At 45.4% G+C, this 22212-nt stretch overlaps 1 long non-coding RNA gene across 1 annotated transcript; it reads right to left on the bottom strand.

Moving 5' to 3' along the window:
- Positions 1-256: 256 nt before the first annotated feature.
- On the bottom strand, positions 257-1734 carry LOC147959859 (uncharacterized). Its single transcript, XR_015612101.1, has 2 exons — positions 1167-1734; positions 257-1062 (listed from the first exon to the last, which is right to left on the bottom strand). It is a non-coding gene; the product is annotated as an uncharacterized LOC147959859 (long non-coding RNA).
- Positions 1735-22212: the final 20478 nt, after the last annotated feature.

Raw genomic sequence — 22212 nt, 5'->3', positions numbered from 1 at the left:
GAACAAAAGCAGGTTAGTGCACACACACACGCAAATTGTTAGGCGTGAATGAACGCTTTGTTCGATGCTTCGTCGAAACATTATAAAAACAAATATGAAGACTAGACCGATTGAAAATTCAGGTTCGGGAAGCAAGTTGTGTTGTTGGGCAAGAAGGGATACATAATTCTGAACTGAAAGTGTTCATTTCGCTTCAGGCAGTATTTCTTTCAGATTTAGTATAATGCTTCGGTAAGGATTCTTGGAATTAGCAATATTGTAGCAAGAATACTCAGCACGGCTTGTGTAGATTCAGCAAACTAACACCATACATGTGGGACCATGAATTACCATAGATGAATGACAATAGTAGAACATATCTGAATTCTTTGCATGGAAGGTCAACTTTGTTCTGCTCTCCGGAGCCTGACGCTAGTCAACATACGTCCATCAAGCCCACAAGGACACACGTCCAGTATCCAGTAGCAGCAAGGCATGCAAATCACCGTGAAGAACAGTGCATAGCTGGAGTAGGACTTGGCGTATAGTTGTTGTAGAACTTCATGGAACGTCTATGAACATCTCAATGGTTGTAGAAGGGTAAAATGAGAAATTTTACAATAAATTAGACACACACACACCTGCAGTTCTGTCAAGACTGTTAAATTCAGTTAACACATTTTTCACATGAGCAACACATCTATATGTAGCAGCACATCAGAGAGACTGGGGCAAATCGACAGCTAGTTTAAAGAGAAGAAAAAAAATGCTAAATAGAAACAACCGTAGTAGCTGGATGCCATAGCTTTCCACACATGAGGATTTCAGGGGAGCACTACACACGACTGTTTTGGAGAGGCACTTGGGATGCCACGAAGCACCATGCGCGGCAGCAGAGGAAAGGTGCGGGGAAGGTCAGAGAGAGTTGACGAGGAAGGTCGGAGAGAGCTGACGCCGATGTAGAAGAGGCCGAAGGAAATTGAGGGCGAAACAGCGGCGTTGAGGAGGAGACTGAGGTAGTTCATTTTTGTGCGAACGCCGGCATGGAGGAGATGCCGGTCTGTATCCCGCTCCCCGCGAGTGCTACGAGAGAAAGAAGGTCAGTATGAAGAAGGGGAGAAGGTCAACTTTGGAAACGCGATGGAATTCATCCCGTCACTGAAGGACGACGACATGGAGCTTCTCACAAATCTCGGCGTCATCGCCGCATTGTGGTCAGCGACGAGCAGCGGAGGTGCGTCCGTCGACGGGAGCAGATGAGCTCGCCGGAGCAAGGGGCGGCGAGTTTCTGAGCTCGCGCCATGCTCCCGAACTGCACTGCTTTTCAGAGCACCACGGACGGCGACGGGCTACGCTAGTAGAGAGCACGGGGGCAACGGCTGGGGCAAGCGGCGGCGCGATAAGAGGTCGGGCCTCGCAGCGTCGCGGTTGGTGGCAGGGGCGGCCGGCGGCGCAGTTGGTGGCTGGGGCTTCGCCGCCTCCAGCCGCCGCGGGCTCCCTCGCGCCGGCGTCTGCCGTCGCTCGCTGGCCCGCGCCGGCGGTCAGACCTAAGGTGGCGACGGAGGGGAAGCTGGATCCGGCAACGGTGGTAGAAGGGATGGGAGAGGGGGAGCAGGATCCGGTCGGCGGCGGCGAGTCGCGTCGGAGATGACGGCCGGCCGGTGGTCGTTAGGACGAGAGGGCAGAGGAGGCGGGATCGGGATCCCGATCGGGGTCGCCGCAAGTCTCGCACCTGGTCGGGCGCGAGAGGTTGGGAAGCTCGGGAAGGACCTGTCGGGCCCTATATAGGTTGTGATCCAAATAATTATTCTAATCCTACGATCTCTATTATTAAAGCAGAATCGAACATCGTGATGGTTCAACATCTTCGCTTACGTTCGACCTCGTTCGCTCCCCGCCTCGTGCTCTCCTCCCATCGATTTTTTTAGCGTAAGTCAGGTTCCCGTAAAAGAGACCATTGGGTTAAGCAAAGCCAAAGCACACGTACTCCCCCTCTGGAGAAAAACCAGCCGGTTGAAACCCACCACGCACGTTCGCATACACGTCTCGCCTCACGCACCCACGTCTCCCCCTCCCTCTCCAATGCGTGTGGCGCTCGACCCTCCTGAGCCGCGCTTCCCCTGCTACCCCTGCCTGCGCCACCACCTCAAGCTTCCGCCACCGTGCAATGCCATCGATTTCCTCCGCTACGATGTCTTCTCGAACGATTCTGGACACCGCGTCCACCCTGCACCAACACCTCAAGCTTCCGCCGCCACACGGCACCATCGATCTCCTCCGTTGCGACGTCTTCTCGGACGATTCTGGGCACCCTAGGACATCACGGACATGGGTACATCGAACCGTGGTCAATTCCCCTTGCCGTCTGCCACCATGGCCACAGAGGAGCACCGTGGATGTACTTTGTCTCCCATGTGCTGCGGCGCGCGGCTGTACTTCCTCTCATGGATGAGCGCGGAGGGTTGCGGTATAGAGCCTCCAGGAACAACGATGGCGGCGGCAATGACACCATCCTCACCGGACGATTACACGCGACGCAGTCCTCTAGCCTCTCCCCCTTTCTTTGTCAGCACCAACAACGAGGTGGAAACTTCCCAAGGCGGCCGTGGCGGCTTGCCCACGCCGCCGGGCGATGTACCAAGATGGCATCGTTCACTCAGTTTTGCCCTGCAGTTCCATGCATTGATTCATATCTTGTACTCTGCATGCAACCTGTTTGTCGATATGCCAGTGTGATATCGTTGATCTCCTAATCTATTTTGTCCATGCATGTAGCTCTTAGATGGGCTGGTGTCTCTTCTTGGCATTAATCATCTACCAACCTATAACTTTGTTAGGCAAGGAAGCTACTGCTGCCAGATCAGTTCTTCCATCAGTTGAGACGTGGAGAAGTCATCAAGGTTCGTTTGCAGAGCTATCTGATCATACTTGCTTGTATTTTGTTAACTCATCACAACTGATGCTTCTCTGTTACCATCGGTATCCTGGCTAGGATCAGGGACTCAGGGTCTACAACACCATCACAGTTGCCATCAGTATCAGTGTTGAGACCTCAATCAAGAGGTAATGAGATTCAAGAAGCTTCATCATTCCAATAGAGTCTGCGCACATTTACAAAAACAAAGTGATGTAAATGATTGATAATTTTTTTAAGAAAATAAGAACAATTTCTTGTGAAATGTGAGTGAGCTTACATATCCAATAAGTCATCTTGCAAAATTATAGTAGACAAGAAATGATACTATTTTTGGTTTTCGACTTTAGGGAAGCTGAATATTTCTGCACAACAGGGCACGGATATGCAGAGGAATTATCTGTATTAGTATACACCTTTCTTTCCTCAGGTTTAGCATTTAATCAAAAATCATATTTTAAATTAGAGCATGTGATTCTATTGTATCCTTCATAGTTTAGTGAAGCGATCTCTTAATGTTCAAAATAACAAACAATTCTAAGATAGTTATTAATTTGGTTTAGATTACATTTAGGAAGAAAAAATATGAAGATTTTGGGCAGAATTACACGTGTGGTATACCATATAACAGGCAACCTGCATTAGACATGCTCTAATAGGCCAATATATTTTATAGGACTTGAATATGTCATATTATTGATACTCTGGTTTCGAGGGCAACTAAGTGACGTAAACTCTGACTCTGCTTTGGTACTAATATAGTACTATGAGTCACTTCTGCTAGGAGTTAATAATGGGTTGTCTGTTGGGTTGGCTTTATGCTGCCAAATTCTTTCATTTTTTGTTTTTAGTTTATCTTTTTTATTACACTTGGAAAGGACAAAAAGATGAACTTGGGTAAACTCGGTATGGTTGTTTTATTTTTCTATGAGGAATGGAACGGGGGGAGGGGTGCTCCTGTTGATGCAAAAATAAGTCCATGGAAGAGAAACATTTTATTGGTGCTGGGTGTACTCGATTATTTGTTTAAGGTGGGTCTAAATGTCCGGGTTTAAAATTAATGATATGGTAACATACTTACACATAATTTATTTATTTCATATGAATGTCATCGTAGAGATGGGTAGAAAGGATTTGAAGTACTATAAAAGTATTTTATTCATTAGTCGTCGTATTGCAAGAATGATGGATGAATGAAATTCTTTTACTATATAGTTCAGTGTTCATTCCTTCTAGATTAGGGCTTAGCAGGGTAGAAGAGTATTTTCACTACCTGTGAGACAACTAATTATTTTCTTGTGCTTGATGATAGCATAGATGAGGGGATCCCACGGTGTGGCTCAGACGATGAACCATAGTACTACAGTCTACAGAAGGTTCCTACCTCCTCTGAACCTCCGCTGTATTGGTTAACATTAACTTTAGTTTCAATTTGGTTGAGTTGTTTGTTATTGCCCGAACATAGTCTGTTACCAAGTTTGGTTGCATATGTGCTGCTAATACCAGAAATTGTCATCGACGACAGCATCTATGAAAGGTAGCATAACTGTGGTTGTTTTCTTCAAACCTGACATGACATCCATTTTTCATTGCTCTAATCATGTTTTGTGAATGCATTTTTTGGTTACAGAGACCAAATAGCTCATGGAGAAGGAAGAAAGTCACTTTGGAGGATGAGTTTGAATGAGCCCTATATTTTGAATAGTTCCAAAAGGTAATTTGAATTGTGCCAAAAAGTCACTCCTGAAGAAGGATGTTAACAAAGCGACAAAAGTTGCATAGATTGAAAAATCAAAATTGACACAATTGAATAAAGATGTAAATTAATACGCACCATGCATGTAACTTTTGCCAACAAATACATGAGAAGTAGTCATAATAATCCAATAGTAATGCACTCTTATAGATTTGATGTATGCTTCTTCACTATGAATAATCACACGCTCTTCAATTCATGTTTACAAAAATCTTGCAAACAGAGAAAAGTCAGGCTTTCCCAAGGAATTTTGGTGTTTTTTTTCAAAAAGGGGGGGCTCCCCGGCCTCTGCATCAGAGTGATGCATACGGCCATTTGGTGTGTACCGACCTCAGACACCAACAACCTGCTCCCGGTATTCTCTTGCTTGGCTTTCTTGTCACTGACCATACAAGAGGTCCATCATATATAGTTGAAGTATTTTATCATTATAAAAGAACTATATTTTTTCTGATAAGATTTAGTGCTGCTTAGGAATCATGCACAGCTACAGGAATACAGCGCCATTGCTCTTCGTGTGTGGCTGCCGAATGCGATGTTACAGTTGCTGCATGGTCTCAGTCTTTTATTTTCATCGGTCAAAGATGGGAACCTTGGTCAAGACAAAATTGTGAAGCCATGCATGGCAGTGGCAGCACGGCATAGTCCAAATGTCACAACAGGAAGGAAGTGACAGTGTGTAGTGGTAATAAAAAGGGAAGGGAGCCACCCCCTGTGTTTGTGACAGCATAGAATGAATAGTGTGTCTATATATTTTTGTTCTGTACAAATGAAAGGTTTGGGATTGGAATAGGTGAGTCACTAGGGTGCATGTTGATAGTAAGAGAGGTTGGACTTAAATAAAATATAAGAAAAATTCAGATTATGCGTTTATTTATCTTTTCATGAAAATAATTGTAGTCCGTAGCAACGCACGGGCAGTCAACTAGTTAGAATAATGTTGTTATATATATATATATATATATATATGTCACAGCTCTAGTTTTGGCCTTGCTTGTCTTTGCATCATCATCTTGCATCATGTTTAAATTCTCAGAAACTTGAAATGGGGATGTTCAAACCCTAGCACCACATGGATTTCAAATAGGCTCAACAAAAGTCATATTCAATGAACCCAAAAATGCCCTTTGAAAATGTTCATGATTTCTGATAAGGGTGAAAACCTCTGCCAAAAATGATGAACATATTTCTAGGTTATTCCTGGATTTTTGAATTAATTCATATTGTATTTGACTTTGGGCATTTAAATACTATAAATAATTTAAATGCTCAGATAATGCTGAAATTAAATGTGGGCCACTAGAATAATCTAGAGAGTATCCACAAATTATTCTAGCATTTTACAAAATGCTTTAGTATTTTTACTAAAGCCAAAACAGCAGCAAACAAATAGAAAAACAAAAACAAAAAAAGGCCTAGCTGGACTTACCTGGCCGGCCCAGTGGACAGCCAGCCCACGAGGCCCACGCGCCAGTCACCCCTAACCTCCTGCCAGTAGGCAGGAGGGCGTGTGGCCGCGGCGCGTGCGCACGCGCTCGGCCAGCTCCTGGTTGCCGCTGTTGCTGGGGACGGCTCCGAGCGCCACGACACCCCCTGGAGACCCCTCGCTCCTCTCCCTCACTCTCTGCTCTCTCCCTCACCCCCTAGCTCCTCCCCGAGATCCATCCGAGAGCAACCACCGGCCACCGTCTCGCGTACGCGCAGCCACAGCCGTCCCCTCGCCCTCCGGTCGTGCCCCCGAGCTCTGAATCCTCGCGCCGTTTCTCCAAGACGAATGAACCAAGCCCGGACGGCCTGCATCGCCGTTGCCATCGTCTTCTTCCTCCTCTGCCGCCGGAGATCGCCACCGACCTCCCGTCGTCACCAACCCCTCCCCGAGCACGCCGAGGTCTTCGTTCAACTCGCTGTGAGCTGCTACGTCTTTCCCCCTCCTCCCTGAGCTCGTTCCCGTCCTCTAGCCGCATCTTCCACCGAAGCCGTCAGCTCCTCGCCGTCGGCGATGATGCAGACGCGGCCATGGGCACTGCAGCCCGTGTCCGAGCACACCAGTGTGCTCAGCGCGTCTCCGCGAACCCGTAGCCACCAGTATCTCCCCCTCCCACGCTCTCTAGCCCCGAACCCATCTGCTCCCGAACTCCGGCCGTCGCCTCACTCGGCGCCGTTGCCGTTTCCGGCCGCCCTAGCACCACCCACCACCACCGATCGATGCGCCTCGTCGCGCTGCGTCCGCAGGACCTAGCCGCGCGAGCTCTCATCGCCGGAATCGGCCGGACGGGCAACCCCACCGTGTTCCATTTAGCCGCCGTTTTGGATGACGTGGACGCGTCATTAGCGGCTAATTGAACCACTAACTAACCCCCTGGCTCGCTGACATGCGGGCCCCGCTGCCTAACTAACCAACTAACAAAAATAGATTAAGATTAATCTAAACACAGTGGCCCCACGCGTAACCATTGACCTCGCTGACGTGGCCGTTGACCGGACCCACCTGTCTGTGACACTAAATGTCACTGGGTCACTGACCAGTCGGTCCCACTGGTCAGGTTTGACCTGGACCGGGCCCCGTTGACCTGCTGACGTCATGACGATGTCATGCTGACGCAGTAATTAATTTCTGTTTTAAAAACAATTCAGGAAATTCCAGAAAATGACTTAAACTTCAAAAAATCATAGAAATTAAACCGTAACTCCAAATGAAATAATTTATATATGAAAAATTATCAAAAAAATTCAAGGAATCTGTTTATGGCATTTTCATGCAAGTTAGAACAACTTATGGCTGCTATTTAGGCCAATTCACATAAATGGAATTTAAACTCTCACATATGGAGTTTGAATTTGAACCTAGGGTTCAAACCAACTCCATTTAACATGTTGCTAGTTGCATTAGCTCAAACCACAGCATATTGACATGTCATGATCATGCATCATATTGTGCATTGCATTGATTGTGTTTCTTTCTCTGTTTCCGGTATTTGTCCCCTCTCGATAGACGTTGTGTCGACGTTGTGATCGTTGACACTGATGAAGACTCAATGCTATCTTCAGAAGTGTCAGGCAAGCAAAAACCCCTTGTTCATTCCGATACAAACCCACTCTCTTGCACATGCTCTCTTTTACTGCATTAGGACAACAACGATTCAACTGTTACATGCTGCGATAGTTGAACCCCATTCCTTTGCATTACCTGTCATTGCCACAGTAAATAGATGAAACCCACTAGCATGAGTAGGAGTTGTTTGAGCCCTGATGTGCCTACTCATTCATGTTTGCTTGTCATGCCTGCTATTGCTTAGAGTTGTGTCAGGTTTGATTCATCGGGGATGAATTGGAAAGTTGTGAACATGTCCTACTGTGTGTGAGCTAAGTGTGTGAACACGATTTGGTAAAGGTAGCGGTGAGAGGCCATGTAGGAGTACATGGTGGGTTGTCTCATTGCAGCCATCCTCAGGAACTGAGTTCTGTGTCTGTGATCCATGAACAGCTACTACCACTCATTGGGATCCTTAACTGACCCTCTCGGCTTCTTAATCACCCTAGTACTCTGTCCAGGAGTTGCAACTAGTTTCTGGTGTTTGCAGGTTATGTGTTGGCGGCCGTGCGTAGCGCTGACCCTAGGGGTGGGCTATGATGCGGTAGATACACCGTGGCCGGGCATGCCGGGCGCCCGATTGGTGTCTTAGAACCCTGTACACATCGTTCGGGGCCGTATGTGGAAACCTCGGCCGGACTCCCTGCGGATGGAACCTGGATAGGCGATAAACCTGGACTAGAGACTTGAGTGTTTAGGTAGGCCGTGGCCGACACCCTCGTTGGGCTTCCGCTTGAAGGTTGCCGAGTACATGTCGTGTAAACGACGGTAAGTGGTGGGAGCGTGTGTGAAGAAGTACACCCTTGCAGGTTTATCATTATCTATTCGAATAGCCAGATTCCTCGGATATGGAAACTTGGACCCCTTGCATAGTTCATAGACAAGTGAAAGTGGATACTCTAAAATGCGCAAGATAAGCATGAGTGCTATGGATGGCGATCTCGTAGGGAGACGGAAGCGGGTCCATAGTGGTGTATTGAATGGTGAATATGTGGACTCGTGTGCGCCACCTCAAAAGAGTTGCTTGCAGTCGTAGTTCAGGTTAGCCACTGAGTCAAAGCTGGCTTGCTGCAGTTAAACTCCACCACCCCCTTTGTTGATACCGATGCATATGTAGTTAGTTCTGATGTAAGTCTTGCTGGGTACATTTGTACTCACGTTTGCTTAATTTATGTTTTACAGAGAGACTTCAGTCTCGCAAGTAGTTCCACATGGACTTCGACGTTTAGCTTGTTACCTCAGCTACATTCTTGTGCCCTCGGCAGGGTCTGGTAGATAGTCGGGCTTCTCAGCCTTTTCATTTGTAGATGTATGTACTCAGACATGTTAAGCTTCCGCATGTGCTTTGATTTGTATGCTATGATTGTTGGGTCATGAGACCCATGTTTATAATTTCTCGCTCCTCGGAGCCTAAGGAATAAATACTTGAGTTGTAGAGTTATGTTGTGATGCCATGTTGTATTTACACATATCAAGCATATTGTGTGTATGATTGAAATGCTTGGTATGTGTGGGATCCGACAATCTAGTTGTTTATCCTTGGCAGCCTCTCTTATGGGAAAATGTAGTCTAGTGCTTCCATGAGCCATAGTAGTCCGCTACAGCCCGGTTCACTGGAGTCCTGTTAGCCCAGCACTACTGCTCAGGACACTTGACTGGTCGGCATGTGTTTCACTTCGTTCCTGTGTGTGTCCCTTCAGGGAAATGTCACACGGTGACATCCGGAGTCCTGCCTAGCCTGCTACAGCCCGGGTTCCCGGAGTCCTGTTAGCCCAGTGCTACAGCCCGGATTCACACGCTGCTGACCGACATGCTCGATGTGATTCATGTATGCATGTCCCCATAGGTTGGTGCCGCTTTGGGTTCACGACTAGCCATGTCGGCCCGGGTGCTCTATCATATGGATGCTAGCGACACTATCATATACGTGAACCAAAAGGCGCAAACGGTCCCGGGCCATGGTAAGGCGACACCCGTGGGAATACTGTGCGTGAGGCCACAAAGTGATATGAGGTGTTACCTGCTAGATCGATGTGACTTGGAATCAGGGTCCTGACAGCTTTGGTATCAGAGCCTAACTGCCTGTAGGATTACGAAGCCAAACTGGTCGAAGTTGAGTCTAGAAATGCTTTAGTTATATAAGGGAATTGATTGTGGAAGGGAACGTAAGGCTCTTTTTACTCCTTTACCTTATGCCCTTCTGATCTGAGTCATCTTATCTTTTCTACGGGGTTAAGAACTAGGCTTCTCTTCTATCTCTCAGGATGACGTGTTACTAAACCGTAGTTGCCTAGGATTGTTGAGTTCAAGCCTTAGTTCAGTTCCTACTACTTCCATATGTTCGTAGCTGGCCTCAGAACTTTGATATTGTGATGTTGAGTGGTTATGCCACCAGTTTTGCAGGATGTCTCAAATCTTTTGAGCAATTACAGCCGTTATGCTGTCCGAGTCATCCCAGGTTTCTAAATAGTCCGATGCATTTGCAACTCCCTTCTTCCTGTTCTCGATGTTCCTTTGGGCCAGATTAAGCACACTAATCGGTCTGTTGAGGTACTCCGTTGCCTTGACATGTATGTTGGAGTTAGTATTATGACCCTAGGTGTCTTCGAGAACCACTCAGTGATCTAGCAATGTTTCTGTTCCTAGTGTGATGATTCTGGCCACCATTCTCGAAAACATCCCATGATGCCATTTAGTAGTAGATATTCTACTTCTGGGTTCTTAAGCCCAAGATTCACCCTACTTGCTTCATGTTGATAGTGTTGCTAGTTCCTTTAGGATATTAGTAACCTTTGTGGTAGTCCTCGAGGTCCGTGGTATTTCCTTCTTCAAAATACCATGAACCATTAAGGCAAAAGTTCTTTGAACCAAAAGATCACCATTAGAGTACTCCTGAGGAGTTCTCCATTCATAATTGTGATTCTGCCAGTTCTACCTTTCTGCATGGGTTATCCGGAAGAAACCTGTTGAACTTGGTTCGACATACTAATCTATGCATCCACAACTCAGAAAATTATATGTTCCTTGAGTTGTCCCTCTTTAGTTGTTTTCTGACTCTCGTCTATCAACTGATAGTCGGGAGTAGTTGTGCGATTGTGTTCATCGATGCCTGCTATTCTTGTGGTCCGTCAAGCCATTCTATTCCAGAATGACTAGGAGAAACAAACTCCAGTACCTTATCCATATCTAGGATTGGGTCAAAGTAGTTGTATTCCATGGATCAAAATGCCAACCCAGCTTTTGCTCTGTTCTACCTTGGAGTGTTACCATATTTATGTCAAGAATGTCATGAGAATTGCACCACCTCTTATGAATTCTTGACGCAGTGATACTTATCGCCATCATTATTCATTCTTCGGTTCCGTGTTGGTAACCGAAATGCCGACAAGTGAACTGTGATGTGTGAAATCAATACTCCTAGCAACCCCGTTGCTTGGTAGTTAATGGACAATAAACTCCTTCTTAGCGTGTTGGTTATTGAATCATCATTCTAAGATTGATCGTGCTACCTAGTCCTTATTTCCGGAGCACTATTCGATCAATGAGTTAGGATTGTGTCAAACCCTTGCTCTATTGATCACATCGTCTTGCCTCGCAAAGCAAGATTGTTTTCGAGCTTAATAACATATCGGTGGGTTGTGATTTTCCAAATATCTTCTTGGAAGTATCACCAGGTTGTCACCTGATCGCTATGTTGAGTTCGTGATCAAGTTGGTTTCTTGTAGCCACCCTTTTCTCCAAGAATCTGTGTTGGATACCCCTGAGCTAGTTGGTTAAGCTTAACAACAACTTGGAGAGTTGGAAGATAAAAGCTTGTCTTGCTTAGTTCATGTTAAGGGATATCTTTTGTGTGTGTGTGTGTGTGTTGAAGAAAGATGATATCTTCATCAATTGGTCCTCGTGATCAGTTATTGGATCTATTGTCTTGTCCAAACTTTGATTTGAGTGTGGGCTATCCTCAAATCAAATCAGAACCAACGATGTTCGTAATGTTGTCCTACTCAAGGTTGATTCCTCGGGCATACACCATTACATCCTTTGTTCTGACCAATGCTATCACCGTGTTCACTTAATTGTGGAATTCCATCTATATGGAAGCCTGGATGGTTGTTTGTTGAGCCCATTGACAACATTGTCATCTTGTCCATGATTCATGTTGAACATCTAAGTTAGCGTTGGAAACTTTGAAAGCATTTCTTCATGGTAGCTCATGAAGCATATGTTTGGATGAAAGAAGTGACTACCTCTGATTCACGTGCATTTGGTGAAAGTTGCCGCCGTGGATTCAAGGAAGCTTGTTCTGCTTCCTTTGGAATCATCCCAAGTTAGTCATGCATGTGCGAAGTATTCTATGGTTTGATAGGCTCGCTACCTCCAGTCCATATGTGTCCCCGGCACACCAAGCCACTGACTGATTTGTTCTAGGAGAAGGAGTTAAGTGCTAATCCATGGTAATGCACAAGACTTCGATATCCTCGATGATGGTGCCCAACCTGAACTCGGTAGTGTTTTATCATAAGACTACTATGTGGTCATGCTTGTCTGGGACTGCGTGTTCACATGTGTTTAGCAGAACCAGCTCATGTTTTGGAGCTTGCTACCTTAGTTCATTCCTCGAGAATCTCGCAACGCCATGTCATCGAATTGTGTTGCAAACTTTCTTTTTAGACATGCTGAGCCTGAAGTATCCTATTACCAATCGGATCTGAATCTCAGGCAGATATGATGGTTGGAACATTCCCAACAGTTGCATCCTGTTCCCAGCTTGCACCGCCATTGTGCCAATCCCCCATGGGCTGCCCTTCTCAGTAGTTGCTGTCCAATATCATCTTCAAAAGTGGACTTACCATGGGTCCCCTCCACCTCCGATGATAAGCAAATCATCCTTTGCGTTGTCTTTAACAAGGTAGTCCATATTATCCATTCTAGTCCGGGTATGCCATCCATTTGTACTCCGCCAAACGATTGTTGTGAATTGCCTTAGGCTGGTATAAAGAGTTTCAGTGATCTCTGAATCAAAAGTAATTCTTTTTTCCACTTAAGGGAATAGCTCTACGAGCCACCTCCTCTAAGGTGCACCGTTCGACATGAAGCACAACTTAACTCCTCGCTACTTGAAACGCATCCACCATCTTCTTAAGCGTGGAAATGTTGCCTACCAAATTGAACCTTTGTTACCAGTTTCTCTCCATCCGTCTTTATGTGTGCATTGTGTCCCGGCTTGAGAGACGTTCTATCGTCTCATTCCATAAGCTGATCGTGTATCGCTTGATCTTTGTGAAGATCGAATTCTGTCGAGTTTCCTCTCTTTCGTCATCATAGTTGCAAGAAGATTTCAAAGCAAAGACGTCAAGATCAATTTGAAGCAATGATTCAACATCTTCGAGAAGGGAAGTTGGATCATGAAGATGGTGTTAGCCTTGTGACCCCTCTATCTTCTTACCTCACGTCTTGAATCTCGAGACGAGATTCTTGTTTAGTGGGGGTGAGTTGTCATAGCCCTAGCTTTGGCCTTGCTTGTCTTTGCATCATCATCTTGCATCATTTTTAAATTCTCAGAAACTTGAAATGGGGATGTTCAAACCCTAGCACCACATGGATTTCAAATAGGCTCAACTAAAGTCATTTTCAATGAACCCAAAAATGCCCTTTGAAAATGTTCATGATTTCTGATAAGGGTGAAAACCTCTGCCAAAAATGATGAACATATTTCTAGGTCATTCCTGGATTTTTGAATTGATTCATATTGTATTTGACTTTGGGCATTTAGATACTATAAATAATTTAAATGCTCAAATAATCCTGAAATTAAATGTGGGCCACTAGAATAATCTAGAGAGTGTCCACAAATTATTCCAGCATTTTACAAAATGCTTTAGTATTTTTACTAAAGCCAAAACAACAGCAAACAAATAGAAAAACAAAAAAAGGCCTACCTGGACTTACCTGGCCGGCCCAGTGGACAGCCAGCCCACGAGGCCCACGCACCAGTCACCCATAACCTCCGGCCAGTAGGCAGGAGGGCGTGTGGCCGCGGCGCGCGCGCACGTGCTCGGCCAGCTCCTGGTTGCCGCTGTTGCTGGGGACAGCTCCGAGCGCCACGACACCCCCTGGAGACCCCCCGCTCCTCTCCCTCACTCTCTGCTCTCCCTCACCCCCTAGCTCCTCCCCGAGCTCCATCCGAGAGCAACCACCGGCCACCGTCTCGCGTATGCGCAGCCACAGCCGTCCCCTCGCCCTCCGGTCATGCCCCCGAGCTCTGAATCCTCGCACCGTTTCTCCAAGATGAAGGAACCAAGCCCGGACGGCCTGCATCGTTGTTGCCATCATCTTCTTCCTCCTCTGCCGCCGGAGATCGCCACTGACCTCCCGTCGTCACCAACCCCTCCCCGAGCACGAGGAGGCCTTCGTTCAACTCGCTGTGAGCTGCTGCGTCTTTCCCCCTCCTCCCTGATCTTGTTCCCGTCCTCTAGCCGCATCTTCCACCGAAGCCGTCAGCTCCTCGCCGCCGGCGATGACGCAGATGCGGCCATGGGCACTGCAGCCCGTGTCCGAGCACACCAGTGTGCTCATCGCGTCTCCGCGAACCCGTAGCCACCAGTATCTCCCCCTCCCATGCTCTCTAGCCCCGAACCCATCTGCTCCCGAACTCCGGCCGTTGCCTCACTCGCCGCCGTTGCCATTTCCGGCCGCCCTAGCACCACCCACCACCACCGATTGACGCGCCTCGTCGCGCTGCGTCCGCAGGACCCAGCCACGCGAGCTCTCATCGCCGGAATCGGCCGGACGGGCAACCCCGCCGTGTTCCATTTAGCGCCGGCGGCTAACCGTCGTTTTGGATGACGTGGACGCGTTATTAGCGGCTAATTGAACCACTAACTAACCCCCTGGCTCGCTGACATGCGGGCCCCGCTGCCTAACTAACCAGCTAACAAAAATAGATTAAGATTAATCTAAACACAGTGGCCCCACGCGTCATCGTTGACCTCGCTGACGTGGCCGTTGACCGGACCCACCTGTGTGTGACACCAAATTTCACTGGGTCACTGACCAGTGGGTCCCACTGGTCAGGTTTGACCTGGACCGTGCCCCGTTGACCTGCTGACGTCATGATGATGTCATGCTGACGCAGTAATTAATTTCTGTTTTAAAAACAATTCAGGAAATTCCAGAAAATGACTTAAACTTCAAAAAATCATAGAAATTAAACCGTAACTCCAAATGAAATAATTTATATATGAAAAATTATCAAAAAATTCAAGGAATCTGTTTATGGCATTTTCATGCATGTTAGAACAACTTATGGCTGCTGTTTAGGCCAATTCACATAAATGGAATTTAAACTCTCACATATGGAGTTTGAATTTGAACCTAGGGTTCAAACCAACTCCAGTTAACATGTTGCTAGTTGCATTAGCTCAAACCACAGCATATTGACATGTCATGATCTTGCATCATACTGTGCATTGCATTGATTGTGTTTCTTTCTCTGTTGCCGGTATTTGTCCCCTCTCGATAGACGTTGTTTCGACGTTGTGATCGTTGACACTGATGAAGACTCAATGCTATCTTCAGAAGTGCCAGGCAAGCAAACCCCCCTTGTTCATTCTGATACAAACCCACTCTCTCGCACCTGCTCTCTTTTACTGCATTAGGACAACAATGATTCAATTGTTACATGCTGCGGTAGTTGAACCCCTTTCCTTTGCATGACCTGTCATTGCCACAGTAAATAGATGAAACCCACTAGCACGAGTAGGAGTTGTTTGAGCCCTGATGTGCCTACTCATTCATGTTTGCTTGTCATGCCTGCTATTGCTTAGAGTTGTGTCAGGTTTGATTCATCGGGGATGAATTGGAAAGTTGTGAACATGTCCTACTGTGTGTGAGCTAAGTGTGTGAACACGATTTGGTAAAGGTAGCGGTGAGAGGCCATGTAGGAGTACATGGTGGGTTGTCTCATTGCAGCCATCCTCAGGAACTGAGTTCTGTGTCTGTGATCCATGAACAGCTACTACCACTCATTGGGATCCTTAACTGACCCTCTCGGCTTCTTAATCACCCTAGTACTCTGTCCAGGAGTTGCAACTAGTTTCTGGTGTTTGCAGGTTATGTGTTGGCGGCCGTGCGTAGCGCTGACCCTAGGGGTGGGCTATGATGCGGTAGATACACCGTGGCCGGGCATGCCGGGCGCCCGATTGGTGTCTTAGAACCCTGTACACATCGTTCGGGGCCGTATGTGGAAACCTCGGCCGGACTCCCTGCGGATGGAACCTGGATAGGCGATAAACCTGGACTAGAGACTTGAGTGTTTAGGTAGGCCGTGGCCGACACCCTCGTTGGGCTTCCGCTTGAAGGTTGCCGAGTACATGTCGTGTAAACGACGGTAAGTGGTGGGAGCGTGTGTGAAGAAGTACACCCTTGCAGGTTTATCATTATCTATTCGAATAGCCAGATTCCTCGGATATGGAAACTTGGACCCCTTGCATAGTTCATAGACAAGTGAAAGTGGATACTCTAAAATGCGCAAGATAAGCATGAGTGCTATGGATGGCGATCTCGTAGGGAGACGGAAGCGGGTCCATAGTGGTGTATTGAATGGTGAATATGTGGACTCGTGTGCGCCACCTCAAAAGAGTTGCTTGCAGTCGTAGTTCAGGTTAGCCACTGAGTCAAAGCTGGCTTGCTGCAGTTAAACTCCACCACCCCCTTTGTTGATACCGATGCATATGTAGTTAGTTCTGATGTAAGTCTTGCTGGGTACATTTGTACTCACGTTTGCTTAATTTATGTTTTACAGAGAGACTTCAGTCTCGCAAGTAGTTCCACATGGACTTCGACGTTTAGCTTGTTACCTCAGCTACATTCTTGTGCCCTCGGCAGGGTCTGGTAGATAGTCGGGCTTCTCAGCCTTTTCATTTGTAGATGTATGTACTCAGACATGTTAAGCTTCCGCATGTGCTTTGATTTGTATGCTATGATTGTTGGGTCATGAGACCCATGTTTATAATTTCTCGCTCCTCGGAGCCTAAGGAATAAATACTTGAGTTGTAGAGTTATGTTGTGATGCCATGTTGTATTTACACATATCAAGCATATTGTGTGTATGATTGAAATGCTTGGTATGTGTGGGATCCGACAATCTAGTTGTTCATCCTTGGCAGCCTCTCTTATGGGAAAATGTAGTCTAGTGCTTCCATGAGCCATAGTAGTTTGCTATAGCCCGGTTCATCGGAGTCCTGTTAGCCCAGCACTACTGCTCAGGACACTTGACTGGTCGGCATGTGTTTCACTTCGTTCATGTGTCTGTCCCTTCGGGGAAATGTCACGCAGTGACATCCGGAGTCTTGCCTAGCCTGCTACAGCCCGGGTTCCCGGAGTCCTGTTAGCCCAGTGCTACAGCCCGGATTCACACGCTGCTGACAGACATGCTTGATGTGATTCATGTATGCCTGTCCCCATAGGTTGGTGCCGCTTTGGGTTCATGACTAGCCATGTCGGCCCGGGTTCTCTGTCATATGGATGCTAGCGACACTATCATATACGTGAACCAAAAGGCGCAAACAGTCCCGGGCCATGGTAAGGCGACACCCGTGGGAATACCGTGCGTGAGGCCGCAAAGTGATATGAGGTGTTACCGGCTAAATCGATGTGACTTGGAATCGGGGTCCTGACAATATATATATTCTATGATGATCTAATGAACAATTGATATATATTATGTATTCCATTTTCTATCTGTTTTTGTATTCTAATTTGAATCTAGCTGTATCCACATATACAGAATGGAAAGCGTATATACACACACATTGAAACAGAACATATAAGAATGGGAAAACAGAGTACACATATCGAAATAGAGCAATATTACGATTGTTGCGAATACATAACTATTCACGTCGAAACAACTTTTCAAAATAAAACGCGTCCATGAGACCATGACCAGCAGCCCTTGCCTAGGGTAGTTCTTGGCTCTGCCTTAACTTGTGCATGCGTTCGTCCACGCGGTCGACACGCTCGCGGTACATCTGGAGCGTGATCTCGAGCTCCAAGTTGGCTATTTCATCAGAGATCACCAGCTCAAGGATGCGACGGCCATGTTCCTCTACTGCGCCCAGGTGGACACCTGGGCCAAGGAGGCGGTCGAGCCTACGGACCAGCGCGTTGGCATCCAGCGGGTAGCGGACAAGGTGAACGGCGGCACCCATGCGAACGGCGCGACGGGCGTCCGGTGCAAGTACGGCAAGGCCGGCCTCTGGTGTAAGTACGACGCTGAGGGCCTCTGCCCATTCCTGGCGAGGAATGGGGGTACTGACTGGATGTGTACCCAGCTGCGACGCCGTGTCGACAGCAAGCAAGCGCCGCTTGATCCGCTCTTGCTGTGCAGTGATACGTCTCCAACGTATCTATAATTTTTGATTGCTCCATGCTATATTATCTACTGTTTTGGACATTATTGGGCTTTATTATCCACTTTTATATTATTTTTGGGACTAACCTATTAACCGGAGGCCCAACCCAGAATTGATGTTTTTTTGCCTGTTTTAGGGTTTCGAAGAAAAGGAATATCAAACGGAGTCCAAACGGAATGAAACCTTCGGGAACGTGATTTTCTCATCGAATACAACTCAGGAGACTTGGACCCTACGTCAAGACACGTAACAGGAGGCCACGAGGTAGGGGGCGCACCTACCCCCCCCCCAGGCGCGCCCTCCACCCTCGTGGGCCTCCTGTTGCTCCACCGACGTACTTCTTCCTCCTATACAAACCCACGTACCCCCAAACGATCAGAGACAGAGCCAAAACCCTAATTCCACCGCCGTAACTTTCTGTATCCATGAGATCCCATCTTGGGCCTGTTCCGGAGCTCCGCCGGAGGGGGCATCGATCACGGAGGGCTTCTTCATCAACACCATAGCCCCTCCGATGAAGTGTGAGTAGTTTACCTCAGACCTACGGGTCCATAGTTAGTAGCTAGATGTCTTCTTCTCTCTTTTTGGATCTCAATATAATGTTCTCCCCCTCTCCTGTGGAGATCTATTTGATGTAATCTTCTTTTTGTGGTGTTTTTGTTGAGACCGATGAATTGTGGGTTTATGATCAAGTCTATCTATGAATAATATTTGAATCTTCTCTAAATTCTTTTATGTATGATTGGTTATCTTTGCAAGTCTCTTCGAATTATTAGTTTGGTTTGGCCTACTAGATTGATCTTTCTTGCAATGGGAGAAGTGCTTAGCTTTGGGTTCAATCTTGCGGTGTCCTTTCCCGGTGACAGTAAGGGCAGCAAGGCACGTATTGTATTGTTGCCATTGAGGATAACAAGATGGGGTTTTCTTCATATTGCCAGAGTCTATCCCTCTACATCATGTCATCTTGCTTAAGGCGTTACTCTGTTTTTAACTTAATACTCTAGATGCATGTTGGATAATGGTCGATGAGTGGAGTAATAGTAGTAGATGCAGGCAGGAGTCGGTCTACTTGTCTCGGACGTGATGCCTATATACATGATCGTACCTAGATATTCTCATAACTATGCTCAATTCCGTCAATTGCTCAACAGTAATTTGTTCACCCATCGTAGAATACTTATGCTCTCGAGAGAAGTCACTAGTGAAACCTACGGCCCCCGGGTCTATCTTTATCATATCAATCTCCTACTACTTAGTTATTTACTTTGCCTTTATTTTACTTTGCATCTTTATCATAAAAATACCAAAAATCTTATCTTATCATATCTATCAGATCTCACTCTCGTAAGTGGCCCTATAGGGATTGACAACCCCAATTTGCGTTGGTTGTGAGGATTTATGTGTTTTGTGCAGGTGCGAGGGACTCACGCGTAGCCTCCTACTGGATTGATACCTTGGTTCTCAAAAACTGAGGGAAATACTTACGTTACTTTGCTGCATCATCCCTTCCTCTTCGGGGAAAACCAACACAGTGCTAAAAGAGGTAGCAAGAAGGATTTCTGGCGCCGTTGCCGGGGAGGTCTATGCAAAAGTCAACATACCAAGTACCCATCACATACCCTTATCTCCCGCATTACATTATTTGCCATTTGCCTCTCATTTTCCTCTCCCCCACTTCACCCTTGCTGTTTTATTCGGCCTCTCTCTCTCTCTATCCTCCCTCTCTAATTGCCTCTTTTTGCCCGCTTGCTTTTTGTTTGCTTGTGTGTTAGTTTGCTTGCTTGTCACGATGGCTCAAGATAATACTAAATTCTGTGACTTCACCAATACCAACAACAATGATTTTATTAGCACTCCGATTGCTCCTCTTACCGATGCTGAATCTTGTGAAATTAATGCTGCTTTGCTGAATCTTGTTATGAAAGATCCGTTCTCCGGCCTTCCTAGTGAAGATGCCGCTACCCATCTAAATAGCTTCGTTGATTTGTGTGACATGCAAAATAAGAATGATGTGGATGATCATATTGTTAAAGCTATTTCCTTTTTCGCTTAGAGATCGTGCTAAAGCTTGGTTTTCGTCTTTGCCTAAAAATAGTATTGATTCATGGAACAAGTGCAAAGATGCTTTTATCTCTAAGCATTTTCCTCCTGCTAAGATCATCTCTCTTAGAAACGATATTATGAATTTTAAGCAACTTGATCATGAACATGTTGCACAAGCTTGGGAGAGAATGAAATTAATGATACGTAACTGCCCTACTAATGGTTTAAATTTATGGATGATTATACACAATTTTTATGCCGGATTGAATTTTGCTTCTAGAAATCTTTTAGATTCGGCTGCGGGAGGCACTTTTATGGAAATCACTTTAGGAGAAGCTACTAAAATCCTAGATAATATTATGGTTAATTATTCTCAATGGCATACTGAAAGATCTACTAATAAAAAGGTGCATGTGATAGAAGAAATTAATGTTTTGAGTGGAAAGATGGATGAACTTATGAAATTATTTGCTAATAAGAGTGTTTCTTCTGATCCTAATGATATGCCCTTGTCTACTTTGATTGAGAATAATAATAAATCTATGGATGTGAATTTTGTTGGTAGGAACAATTTTGGTAACAACGCGTATAGAGGAAATTTCAATCCTAGGCCTTATCCTAGTAATCCCTCTAATAATTATGGTAATTCCTACAACAATTCTTATGGAAATTATAATAAGATGCCCTCTGATTTTGATTCTAATATTAAAGAATTTATTACTTCGCAAAAGAATTTTAATGCTATGATTGAAGAAAAAATGCTTAAGATTGATGATTTGGCTAGAAACGTTGATAGAATTGCTCTTGATGTTGATTCTTTGAAACTTAGATCTATTGCACCTAAGCATGATATCAATGAGTCTCTCAAAGCCATGAGAATTTCCATTTATGAGTGCAAAAGAACCGCTCAGATGCGTGCTAAGAAAGATGCCTTTATAAAAGCGTGGTCTTCTAGTTCCTATGAAAATAATGATGAAGATCTAAAAGTTATTGATGTGTCCCCTATTAAATCTTTGTTTTACAATATGAATCTTGATAATTATGGGACTGAATATGATCCACCTTTACCTAGAAGGCGTTCCAAGAATTATGAATCTTTTGATCTTGATGCTAAATTTGATAAAAGTGGGATTGAAGAAATTAAAACCCTAGATGTTGCTAAACCCACTATTATGGATTTCAAGGAATTTAACTATGAAAATTGCTCTTCGATTGAGTGTATTTCCTTGTTGCAATCTGTGCTAAATTCTCCTCACGCTTATAGTCAAAATAAAGCGTTTACTAAACATATCGTTGATGCCTTGATGCAATCTTATGAAGAAAAACTTGAATTGGAAGTTTCTATCCCTACGAAATTTATGATGAGTGGGAACCAACTATTAAAATTAAAATTAAAGATCATGAATGCTATGCTTTATGTGATTTGGGTGCTAGTGTTTCCACGATTCCAAAGACTTTGTGTGATTTGTTAGGTTTCCGTGATTTTGATGATTGCTCTCTAAACTTGCACCTTGCGAATTCCACTATTAAGAAACCTATGGGAAGAATTAATGATGTTCTTATTGTTGCAAATAGGAATTATGTGCCTGTAGATTTTATTGTTCTTGACATAGATTGCAATCCTTCATGTCCTATTATTCTTGGTAGACCTTTCCTTAGAACGATTGGTGCAATTATTGATATGAAGCAAGGAAATATTAGATTCCAATTTCCATTAAGGAAAGGCATGGAACACTTTCCTAGAAAGAAAATTAAATTACTTTATGAATCTATTATGAGAGCCACTTATGGATTGCCTACCAAAGATGGCAATACCTAGATATATTCTTGCTTGTTATGCCTAGCTAGGGGTGTTAAACGATAGCGCTTGTTGGGAGGCAACCCAATTTTATTTTTATTCCTTGCTTTTTGATCCTGTTTAGTAATAAATAAATTATCTAGACTCTGTTTTGTTTGTGTTTTTTGTGTTTAATTAGTGTTTGTGCCAAGTAGAACCGTTGGGAAGACTTGGGGAAAG

The sequence above is a fragment of the Triticum urartu genome, chromosome 7A, assembly GCF_056163025.1.
Source record: "Triticum urartu cultivar PI428250 chromosome 7A, HENAU_Tu73, whole genome shotgun sequence".
Taxonomy (NCBI): Eukaryota; Viridiplantae; Streptophyta; class Magnoliopsida; order Poales; family Poaceae; genus Triticum; species Triticum urartu.
Note: the sequence above shows the minus strand (reverse complement) of the source record. Positions and strands in the feature narration are given on the sequence as shown.